We start from the raw sequence: 12,366 nt of genomic DNA, 5'->3' as shown, positions 1-12,366 counted from the left end.
TAACGATGGGCTGATCGAGAACAAGTCCCCGGAAGGTACGATACGGAAGAAAGACAGCTTCTCAACCGGTATCAATCTGATTTATGCCAACAGCTGGAGAAAAACGTCGCAGAGTTCAGGACCACACAGCAGCACAGATGGATGGCTCAACCCTCAGCAGACCTTACATATCAACGTGTGCTACCTTTAAAAATTCGCAACCGTCTTACTAATATCAAGCAGCACGACCGCGCCGCGGTAATAAATGATGAGAAGGTGAAGGAGAGGGGGGGGGGGGGGGGGTTGTGTCTCTTCAAGGTGGATTAGTTGGTGAACCTGCGGTTGATGTATCGACCAAACAGGACGATCGCAGGGATCAGCTCCTGCTGGGACCACTAAATGTTGGAAATCTTAGTTTCTCCAGACTGCATGAACAGGTCGAGGTCGGTGTAGCCCTCGGGCGGAAAGTTGTCCGTATCCAGCGTGGCTCGAAGTCCTAGCCGGACGTCTTCTGGGATTGCTCAACGGAAGCCGACACGTTCTGCATCAGTTGGGCATCAGTGATCTGCAGCAAGCCCTTGCTGATAACCTCGCTGTGAAGGGACGGATCGCGGGTACTGAACTCTTCCAGCATTCCGGCGAAGTGATTCTCAGGAACTTTCTGTAACTTTAAATGGGCTTTGTTCAGCATGTTTGAAAACTCGCTCTTCTTCTGCGGCTCGACCTTCCCTTTTTTCTCGTAGTTCTCCATGATCAGGGGGCCTTTTAGATGTTGAACTCCTCCTTGGCCTTGGCGTCGATCTCTTTCACATTCTCATGGCTATGGCCATTCTGCGCTTGATCTACTTCGGAATATCTACGTCGCGCAGGGCCATTTTGGCAGCGTTTTGGTACGGCCTGGAATCACCATCACTGGAGAACCGATGTAGTCTGGTGGAAGCTTATCACTGTCAGCAGTTCACAACGGCAGCAGAATATTTTAAGTTTTTTCTTTCTATTTTCCTATTATGCCAGTTTGCTAGTTTTTAATTTTATTTTATTTTTTGCTAGTTTTCTATTGTGCTTGTTTGCTATCTGGTTCAGCAATTAAATCAAAGTACGCTGAATTTCCCGCCCACCAGCCTAGATTGAATCGCTCTCCATGGTACCGACGGCGTCGATTTCGTCGGCCACACGGAACAACTTGCGAACCAGCTTCGGACCATCGCCGAGATTTTTTAAACCAAATCCGACCCAAAAACGCACTGGACCGTTGCGTTGCCGACGTTTAATTGGACACGGCCTAAGCAAGTCAAGTGTTATCGGTTCCCGGAGATCCGGACTTGCCTCATGGTACGGTCCCTTAGTCTTATGCTTCTTCTTGCCAACCCGAGTTGAAATCGGATGCCCGTTCTTTTTTTTCTCCGGCGGACTGAATTTTGTGGGCGGGTAAAAACGCGAGGCGAGATGCCACAACGTTTCGATTGAACCGGAACCAGCAGCGACGCGTTTTTGCCTTCGATTCACTCACGTTCCATCGCTGCTTTTCTGCTGCTGGCACTCGACCGGATTTTGGGCGTCCTTTACTTGCCGCCGCCGCCACAGTGACCACCGCGGTGCTTCTGGTTCTTGGTCGGCTGGGGCCGCTCGTCCTCCTTCTCACCGTCGTCGTCCTCGTCCATCACCTCGCCGGTGTAGTACAGGATGGCCTTCGGGATATACGGGCGCGCAGGAAGTGTCCGTCTTCAGGAGTATCTGCTTCTCGTCTACGACGTTCTTGTCGTCATCCTGCACCTGGGCGGGTTCAAGAACGAGTCGTTTGACAACGTTAAACCCTTTCATGTTAAACGGTTCATTAGTCGATGGTGCAACGCTTACTGTTTCGTAAAGTGAAAAGTGGGACTCGATAACGTAGCTCATCGGGTCGGTCTTGCAGACGATGTCCACTTTGGTCAAGTGGGTCAGAACCGGTTTGTCGTGCGGCTGGATCATGTCGGCCATGGTCTGAGTATTCTTGAACACCGTCAACCAGAACGCCGGAATCAAGGACGCGTAGGCTTGATTATCTTCGAGTGCTGGTTCTTAAAGTTAAGGGCCATCCGCTTGAAGCGACGGAACACTTCGACGTCAACCTCGTCCTTGGACTCTACCTTCCACTCGGCCTCACCCACCTTAAACTCCGACTACCTAGTGATGACCGCTTTCCTGCGGTCCCCCAGCGACTGGCACAGCTCCTGATATTTGACCTCCTGCAGGTGCTTCAACGCGTTCACCCTGTGCTGGTCATTCTCCGGCAGGGTCTTAATCACAGTTATCGCCTCCTTCATCATCATCCAGCGCGATGCACATCCGCCGGTTTGTCCAAAAATTCCGGATCATGGTCTTCCGACGCCGACTCCACGGCTTTTGCGGCACTCTCAGTTCCAGCCATTCTACTTGGAAAAACTGCCCACAAACGGACGGAACTAGTTGGGGAGCGTTCTTTTATTACGTAACGCAGTTAGGGGGGGGGAGGGGGTGTCGGTGTCTGTTACGAAATGTTACGAAAATTGGGGGAGGGGGGGTGTGCTGAAAAATTCTGTTACGTAACACAAAATTTTCATATAAGCACTCATAAAAATTTGCAAAAAGACCTTGCGTTACGCGTTACAGGGGGGGTAGGGGGGATTGCTCATCTGTTACGATTTGTTACAAAGGGGGGGGAGGGGGGTCAAAAATCCCAAATTTTGCGTTACGTAATAAAAGAACGCTCCCTTGCAGCGCGAACCCGGAATCTGTTGCAACGTACGCGAGGGGACACACCACACGTCGTTGCGTAGCCCAAGTTCTTTCCTTATAGCCCAAAGGAAAGAACCTGTGCTACGCGACGACGTGTGATGTGTCCCCTCGCGTACGTTGCAACAGATTCCGGGTTCGCGCGGCAACTAGTTCCGTCCGTTTGTAGGCAGTAGCACAGGTTCAGTTGCTCCCGCTGCTCCATCAAAAATTCAGAAAAAAACAAAACATCAACAAAAACATAAACAAGGCCTACCGTTCTGTAGTGTTAGTCTATAGGCAATCAAACGTCAAAATTACCCCCCACTAGAGGGCGCTCAAACTTGGGGTGATGTTTTCATTATAACCTACAGCGAGTAAATTGGTTTGAAATTTGAAATTGTTTTATTTTATCATAAAATCGACATAAATAGCAAATTATACCATTTTCAGGTAAGAAATAATTAGCTTAATTGATATAAACGAAAATATTTTTGTGATGGCCGATTTAACCTGTTCATTATCTGATTCAAAATATAGGAATGTTTTAATCAACCAAAACCTAACTAATCAATTGAGAATATAGATTATTCAAGTAGACAAATATTTTTTAAAGTCACTTCTACCATAAAAGCAAAGCTCTGCTTGAAAAATTGTAATTGGAATAATTTTCAAAATTTGCAATCTAACCTCATTCTCGCGTTTTCAATCCGGATCTCAGAATTTTCAATGAAAAACACAACTTAGCAGAAAAATCAAAAAGTCAATCGATAGGACTTTTTATTTCTTACCACCTGTTAACTTTATTTTATTCCAAAAGATCAATTTTCTTTTAAAAAACATTAAAATAGTTTTCACTCGCCTTTGCACTTATCGCGCAAAAACGTAAACGTAACCTTGCACCAAAGTTCTCCTACTCGAATGTAGGTGGCGAATCGAGTTTTTAGCTTTGGTTTTGGGGGCCTATACTAAACTTAAAAAAACAAAATGTGAGGGAAAATCTAATATTTTTGAACATAATGCAATGCAAATATATGGAGATGATTTTAGTAACATAATGACTAACTTTGCGCTCGTTAATTTGAATATTGGAGTGAAAAAAAAATATTTTTAAATATTTTTTCAAAGTTTCAGTTGCATTGGCACGGTCACTGTTTGCGTAACAGTGGCGGCATCTATGTTTTTCAATCTAGTTCTACGCAAATGACACCAGGGGGATCTAGCGTACAAAAAAGGCGCACCTAGCGGCAGTTTTAGGAAACTGGCCGTCAGGTGTTCCATTATCACTCCCGTGTGTTTAACTCACTCAAACAGCACCAACAAATTGCAAATGACAGCGCGTAGCAATACACAGAAGAAAAGCTTGATGGCTTTATACAAGAAAACTTGTAGAATTCAAAGTTATATCAATTTCTATTTGTAAACCACAAGCACTTTATACAGTTCTGATCAAGTAAAAAGTCTGGGAGAAACGCCACACAAAACAAAATGTGTGAAACGCCTTGTTCAGTTATTTTAAATTGCGACAAATAACTTAACATAACATAAAAATAATATTAAGCAACAACTGCACAGCCGCCATTTCTGAAATACACAAATAGTTCCCCATAATAAATTCTGGAAAAACGGTAATTAGAAAATCTTTTCGCAAAAAAAAAACACAATCAAAACCACCAATTAATTGTTTTTTATTATTCTTTACACACTTTTGAAAACATTGTATTAAGAGATCACTTGTAGCTGCACTTAAAAGCTGGATCAAAGTAATTCGTCTCCTTGCACTGTGTTTCTCGTTCTACAACTGAACAAGTTGAAGTGACAGTTCAAATCCAACAAGCTTGGTCAAATTCCTTATTAAGACGCAAAAGATTTATTGCAGACTTTGTCAAGATATTCAAGCTGCGCCATATATTCTTCAGGAAATCTCGAAGTGTATCTCAAAAACTGAATTAAAACTTCTATGTAGAATTCTTAATCAAGTCTTGAAGAAACCTTGAAAATATGTTGAAGGTTATGTGAGATGAAAACCTGTTTGCTTTGATAAAAGTTTTTATAAATCATTGTTGCATTTAATAAAACTTTTTTAAAACCATATAAGAATATAAAGCATTTCAATTGTTACTTGGGGTGTTTTTCATTAATTAGCAGCCCGAAATAATGATGAAATAGGAAATTTGCAAGGAAATTTGTCTGTAATTGAACGCCTGATTCAAACATAGTTTTAAAACCTCTTTTCGTCTTTCAACTCTTATTAAATTGGGACGTGCCATAAGAAGGAAAATTTAATGTACTTATCGAATCTGCAATAACGCAGAAGAGTCATTTTTCCATTTAAAGAACTTTTTTTTTTATTTTGGAATTCCGTGTTTTTTGTAGCTTAGGAATGTAATATTTGAGAGTGTAATAATGTTCTAATTGTGATTTTTTAATTACCTTTTTTCACAAAAAAAAAAATTCCCAAAATCCGTATCTTTTAAGCAATTCCCGCATCTTTTAAGCCATTCAGAAGTATGAACCAAAATTTTGCCGACGAGTTATGTTTTTTTTAATATTGATTTTGTAAAAAAATGAAATCTTGAACTTAAAATTTGTAACCTCATTTTTCATGTAAAATCGAATTTGCAATCGAAAAAAAAAACTGAACGAATTATTTGATTAAGTGCTCCGTTCCAAAATATAGCCATTAAAAGTTAAATTTTGTCCGATAAATTCCGGTTTTTTGACTTTTTAAAATAGTGTCCATTCCGAAAGATTCTTTTTAAATGTTAGTCTTGTTTGGGTGAGACTTAAAAAATTTCAATTTTATTGTTTCTTTTTCTTTTATTCGCTGTATCTCAGCAACCAGAGGACCAATCTTCAATGTCTCTTACACAGTTGTTAAGCAAATTTTCTGAACCTAAGAAAAAAAAATTAAAAAGTTGTCACTCAGGGTCATTGTTTTTAAAAATCGAAAAACTGCAAATATTTTGATGAAATCAAATTTTCAGTGGGTATATTTTGAAAACTAGGCCCTTTATCAAAAAATCAGTCAGGTATTTTTCGATTGCAAATTCGATTTTGCATAAAATAATTAGGTCCAAAATTTTTAAGTACAAGATTTCATTCTTTTTTAAAAAATACTCTTTAAAAAAATCATAACTAGTCGGCATAATTTTGGTTCATACTTATGAATGGCTTAAAAGATGCGGGGTTTTGTCTCCTAAAACATATCAAAAAATTCTAAAGTAAAAAAATATGCATTTTAAGGAATTGATTTTTTGTGAAAAAAAAGTAAATTAATTTTTTTTCTGAATGCCTATTTGCTCTGAAAAGTCCTCATCAATACCTACAACTTTGCCAAGACACCAAATCAATAAAAAAAAATCCTTGAAAAGTTACAAATTTTAAAATATTTACAGCTGCCAAAATTGTATGGAGATTTGTATGGGTGACACAATGACACAAAATGGCTTTTCTTCCACACAAAGTTTGAGCCAAATAAAAAAATACAAAACATAAATATGGTCGAAATCGGCTGATTTCGGTGAGAATTGCTCAGTTATAACTTTGAACAGAGTTGCCAAGTACTTTAAATAGTTGAAAAACCTAATGGCTGAAATGAATAATTTATTTTGCTGTTCCAAATTAAGCCATTTCGTTGCCGTCGTGCTAACTTGTCGTACGTGCATTTTGGGCCAAATTGAGTTAAGAACGCCATTTTGTGCAGCTCACAATGCCTCATCTTTTGACCTTTACAGATCCCCAAAATTCGATTTCAATCCTGAGATATTCAATGAAAACCAAAACAGCTCCGGAAATTTTTGTCACTCTACATATAAAAGAAGTTTCAATCCTGTCTCGCTATCTTGTAACTCCCTGAAAATTGATGTAAGTGCGACAAAGGGCAAAGGGATTTCAGGTCAGGATGCGTTTGACGCACGTATAAGTTAGACTATCGTAAACATTTTTAGTTATAACTCGGAACTCCAGCTCCCGGGTTCAAATCCCGGCTCGGACCAACACAACTGGTGATCGTTTCTCTTCTGGATTCGATTGCTTAGTAAAGGGAAGGTAGTGTATCGTCACAAACTGGACCTTATCACGACACCTTAGGAAGGCGACCTATGGAATGTTAACATTAACCTTAACATGTTAACATTAAGTTGAGATTGAAACTGCCACTGAATCCGCTTTGTAAATGCCGGCCCCGATACTCTTCAAGGGTGTTCCCCTCAGGAACTGGGAAAGATTTACTTTTACTCCAGCAACCAACTTCAACCAAACTTCGGGACAATGCACAGTGCCAAACAAAACGTGTTTGTTATTGTTTACATTGCGTGCTTCCGTTTTTGTTTATTCAAGGTCAAACATTAAAACGCGTTTTTCTCGGAACGTCAAAATGGCGGGTGCGACATGATAGCACAACGACGTCGATTTGTTGTGTCCTACTTGCACTCTCCTAAATAAGCCTGTATATTTACAAACTCAGGTTTGAGTATGAAAGTAAACTACAGTTTTGAAAACAATACTTATATAACAAAAGCAGGCTGTACAAAAAAAAACAAAACAAAGAGTCAACAGGACTACTCGCTACGTGCTGTTCCAGCTATCAGAACTGTACAAAAACTCAAACCTTGTTCCAACTCGCTAATCCACTGACCAAGTTCAAATACCCGAGAATCCAACGACCTGTGCCAATTTGGCGGAGGCTTCGCCGGCCAGGCTGGGTCAAGGATTTGCCTCGTTCAGCAAGTACCTCTCAATCACGCTGAATTTGTTTGCAAGTCCGCTTTTTTTTTGCTGCCTACTCAACCCTCACCTGTACCAGTGTACTTTGCACAGTGGCCACTTTTCGGTCAAACGTAGTTTTGAGGCCACTCACACAGCAAACAAGCCGGCGATTTCTGATGATAGTGCAAAATAAGTCGAGCCAGCTCATCCATTTCGCAGCTGTCAGCGCGAAAATCGCAAATGCAATTTTAATTCCCCTCCTCCGGCTATGTCAACCCTCGAATCGAGCTCTAATCACTGCACTGCACTGCTCAACTTTGCAATGAGTCATGCACACAGTGCAAGATCGATTTCATCAACAAGTTCCTCAAAACTGCCCCGTCGGATGACCTGAGGTGACGACGGCGGACATGCAAACTTATTACAGGCAACTCTTTTGAGCCAGCAAATGCCGACACCAATTAACACCCCTCGCTACTTTGAAGTCCACTTTGGAGCGGATGCCTTCAAAGGGAGCAATTAATCAGAGCGCCTCGAAAAAAAAAACAAGGAGGCATTACTTTGCCGATCTTGTTTGCGAATTTGCATGCAAAAATATTGACGCGCGACGCGACACGTTCGGCAAACTACAAACGCACCAAGTTTGTAATGGGACGAACACTAAATCTAGCTAAGCTGTCTTGGGTTAGAAGTATCCTTAAAGAATGAAGTGCCGCTAATGGATTCAACTAGAATATTCTAATACCTTTGCAGTAATACCTCATGGAGTATGGTATAATCAAATTAATTGCCTAACAACTCCGTACTAAGCGATTTCCGACTGTAAAATTCTCCTTTCTAGAATTAATTCCTTCGACGTTACGCACAACAAACTTGTCGCAAAACGGGCCAAGTTTGTCGTGAAGTAATGCAGGTGATAATTAGAGACTTGCTTGATGATGCAACTCTTACCAAGAATGCCTTTCAGCAGGTTGTGTGACATTGATGAGGCGGCGCCGTACTACCATGCTGCGTATGGTGACAATGAATTTGCATACTGATGGGTGTCAATCTACGTTAGCCAGCACTGACTGATTGACTGACTAGAGATATGAACTAGAAGGAGGAACCGGTTAGCATTCTAGAACACAAAGTGTCAGCTGGTTGAGAGGCTGTGATTAGGTGTGTAATCAATGCAGATTGCGTTTGATAAAGGCAAGATCTTGTGTGAAAGTGTGACTTATTGTAATAACTATGTAAACAAGTTTGGATAAAAAAATTGAAAGTAGTTGAAAAAAGAACAGTTTTTATTCGATTGTCAGAAGCCAAAATTATCCGAAGTTTCGATTATTCAAAGTACGAATAGCCATAAGTCCTCGATGGCTCATCGGACAATCAAATCACGAAAAATGAGTTAGTTTTTCTTATATCATCCCACTTTGGCCACAGTCGAGTGACAAAAACTTCAAAAATTATTGGAAACGGTTTTATGATTTTTTTAAATTAAGTATAGGGTAATTCCAGCTCAAATCAGATTTTTTTCTGGTTCTTTTGAACCCGACCCTCTTCGATTTTCAATGAAGCTTTGTAGACATGTTATCCTAGGCCTATATAAGCCATTTTTGTGTATATGGAGCCAATTGTACTCAAAAATAACATTTGAGAAGGGCGTAGGTTATTTAAATATTTTTGTATTTTGTAAATTAAAAATTACTGTATCTCGAAGCCGTTGCATCGTATCAAAAAGTGGTCAAATACCAACTTGTAGGAAATTGGACTGGCTTTTTGAAAAACATACACTAAAATAAAAATACACGCCACTTCTATGCGTTTTTTCAATTTTTAAGTTTAAAAGTTAAATTTGAAGATGTCACGATTTTTTTTTCGTTCAAAATTTTTGAGGAAATAGTCAAAAATGTTTCAAAAAAACTGACGAAAAATGCAGGATGGTATGTCTCTCCTAAAAAAATACAAAAATCATTTGTTTTAACTGTTTTTTTTAAGTGGTTTAAACGTCAAAATTTTTGAAAAAAACCAAAAGTGGGAATCGATTCCTTAGACAATTTTACATAAAAAACTCCATATTGACCACTGTCCTATGTCTAATCCTTGTGAAGATACAGCGGTTTTAAAAATAAAAATGTTGGAAAAATATGTTTTTTTGTGGTTTTTGGTAATTTCGATATGACAGACTTGATTTTTCAGTCTCGTAAATATGTTTACCGAAAAGCTCGTCCAATTTCCCATAAGTATGCCTTGGACAGGATTTTAATTGGATGTATGGGCTTACAGATATAAGCTTTATTGCATTGCGCATAACTGAAAATAGAATATTTTTTTCAGTGTGGTAGAAACCTGGATAGTAAAAAAGCATACGTAAATATTAAAACGAGTCAAATTGAAAAGTTGTCAAAGGCAAACTTATGGGAAATTGGACGAGCTTTTCGGAAAAAAATATTTACGAAATGATTGTAGGGGGTTGTAGAGCGAATGGCTCATTTTTTTTCGTCTCAAAAGATGCCCTTGAAACAAAACAAAATTTTGAAAATATAAAAAGTATGGTTTTTGGAATTTTATCTTTCAATAATTAATGAAAAGTTCTTTAGAATTCCAAATATTATTATTTTTTTTAAATATCTTGAAAAAGGATTTTTGATCAATTTGGTTTCTTGTGCAAAGTTGTAGATAATAAGAACTATTTGGAATAAAAAAGATATTTTCACTCTGAAAAAATCATCCATTTCTTTATTTTACTTTTAGTGAAAAAGTTAGGTTCCCAAAACATTATTTTATTATTTTAAATATTTTTGATATGTTTTATGGGAATCAAAAAGTCATTTTTTGAGCAACAGGGCATGATCGAGCAAAATCTGGTTTAAGATATATTATTTTTTTGGGAAAATGTGCTTTAAAAAAATAGAAATAAGGACAATAAATATTTTTTCAAACAAAAATGTAAAAATTCTAAAAAAACATTTTTTTTAAATCTTTTTTTTTCAAAAATTTTAAAAAAAAAATTCTGATGATTTAAAAATATCACTTAGTTATTTTTTCTGTTGAAACTTCGGAAAACTACAAATAAGGAAAAAAATGCACCATAATGAATTAAAAATGCGATAACTTGAAACTAATGCAACCGCATGGAAACTGTGAAATTCTCCCAACTATGGTATGTTTGAACTAAGCTTTGTTTTACTTAATATATAACACAAATTTCTCTCCCCCAATTATCACCACATCGCGCCAAACTGTTCGCAAATTGCCCCCTTAATTACCTTCCAATCGTTTAGTCACCCGGCATAAAACGCTTTCCTACAATTATCAAAGTGACAATTAAAATAAAATATGAATATGTAAATCCAGCAAACGTTGGGGCGCAACTCGCGCCTAAAGCGCTACACGAGCCACCAAAAAATGACCATGACGGGTGAAAAAAAAAAGCCTTTCTTCCTCTTATTAGCCCCCTAAAGACAGTCCAACGAAAAAAAAAAAAACAGTGAATGAAAATACTTACTTAATTCCTTTGGGTCGGTGCGGATTTCAGCCCCAACTTTAACCACACTTTCCGGGGCACCCGGATGGATAAAACTCGGTATAAAACAGATTTACACACGCACTAACCGCTGCAACTAGTTTTGCTTCTCATTTTTTTTTTTCGTTGGTCAAAACCGTTTCTTTCTCTGTTGGTACGTCGAAAATTAATTGCAAGCTCCTGCTGCTTCTAATGTTGGTTCGTAAGGGGTGTCTTGGTATGTTAATTTTGGCTCATCATTGAAATTTAGCTACTTAGAAAAAAAAAAAACCTTTGTGACGCACAAGCAATTTGAGATGATATTCTTCCTTTTTCACTTTCTTCGTCGATTTTGAGGTTATGTTTCACGATTTTTTCAAGTTTCACAAAGTTTCGCTCACTTTTCACAGCTAGGTTTTCAACCTTGAAGTTCTTCCGAGGGGTCCACCGCAGTCCGGGGTCTGGATAGCTCAACTCTCGCAAGCCGTAGTGTCCGCCGCGGAACCGGTCCTGACCATGTGTGGCGTTGTTGAGCAGGCACTTCTGGTCGAGTCGCTAAAATGCGCCTTATTTTGAGCATGCATAAATCAGCGGCCAAAGAATGTGCCCCCCCTTTGGAACAACATCAACAGAAAAATCACCAACACTGGCTCAGATCGCAAACCAATACCACCAAAGTCAAGCTCCAAGTAGAAGGCAAGCAAAAAAAAGCAACTTTAAAAAGGTTGCCAAAGAGGCCGGTTCCTCTGAGGGTTCCTGCGGAGAGGTCTCCGCCTGGCGAAATTGATCTTCGTCGGCGCTTGCTCGCAGAACCGTGGGGATCCCTCTTGCAGAAAGAGGAGTACGAGGGTGTGGCCGCTCCTCCCTCGAAAACTGGATTTCTTTTCTGAAATCGCGCTTTTCACATATCTTCGCGCGCACACACACACAGCCGACAATCCCCGCGAGGTCTTTTGGAAAGAAAAATCAACGGCAGTAGAAGAGTTCTTCACGAAGGTCTGCAAACCGGGGGCCGGTTTTGCAACAACTGACTTCCATGCAGCTCTTTTTTTTTCGCTTGCTTTCCAGTTGCTCTTTCAGCGGCGAGTCATAAGTCAAAGCGGACCCGGGGAAGGACCCGTTCTTTAAGTTTAGTTTGGAGTTTTTGGACTGCAAACAAGTGTTGCTGCTGATGCTGGTGGCGATGGTTTTGGGCTGAAAATGAGAAAAGATAAGAAGAAGGACATTGCATTAATTCAATTATTTCGATTCGTTGAATTTTGGAAGGTTTGGAGTTCTGTCTTTTTTTTGCGAGACGAGTGTCGGCATCAATTCGTCTGGGCAGTTTGAATTCTTGCGAATGCGGTTGTCGGAATCGGTTAGATTTATCGCAGATTTTTGGATGCTGATTTGGGTCCTGTGGAGTTTTAAAAATACAGTTCGCACTCGGTTATCCGAATCATGGAAAAACAAAT

General features: G+C 39.4%; 1 protein-coding gene and 1 pseudogene across 1 annotated transcript in view; both read right to left on the bottom strand.

The window, feature by feature from the left end:
• The window catches only part of LOC120413447 (putative uncharacterized protein DDB_G0277255), a 297,006-nt gene that overhangs the window by 268,175 nt on the left and 16,465 nt on the right, over positions 1-12,366 (bottom strand). The window contains exon 2 of the mRNA XM_039574280.2: positions 10,916-12,106. The gene's annotated coding sequence lies outside the window, so the exon portion shown is untranslated. The remainder of the gene's footprint in view (positions 1-10,915; positions 12,107-12,366) is intronic.
• On the bottom strand, positions 307-2,389 carry LOC120413461 (nucleosome assembly protein 1-like 1; annotated as a pseudogene).

The sequence above is a fragment of the Culex pipiens genome, chromosome 3, assembly GCF_016801865.2.
Source record: "Culex pipiens pallens isolate TS chromosome 3, TS_CPP_V2, whole genome shotgun sequence".
NCBI lineage: Eukaryota > Metazoa > Arthropoda > Insecta > Diptera > Culicidae > Culex > Culex pipiens.
Note: the sequence above shows the minus strand (reverse complement) of the source record. Positions and strands in the feature narration are given on the sequence as shown.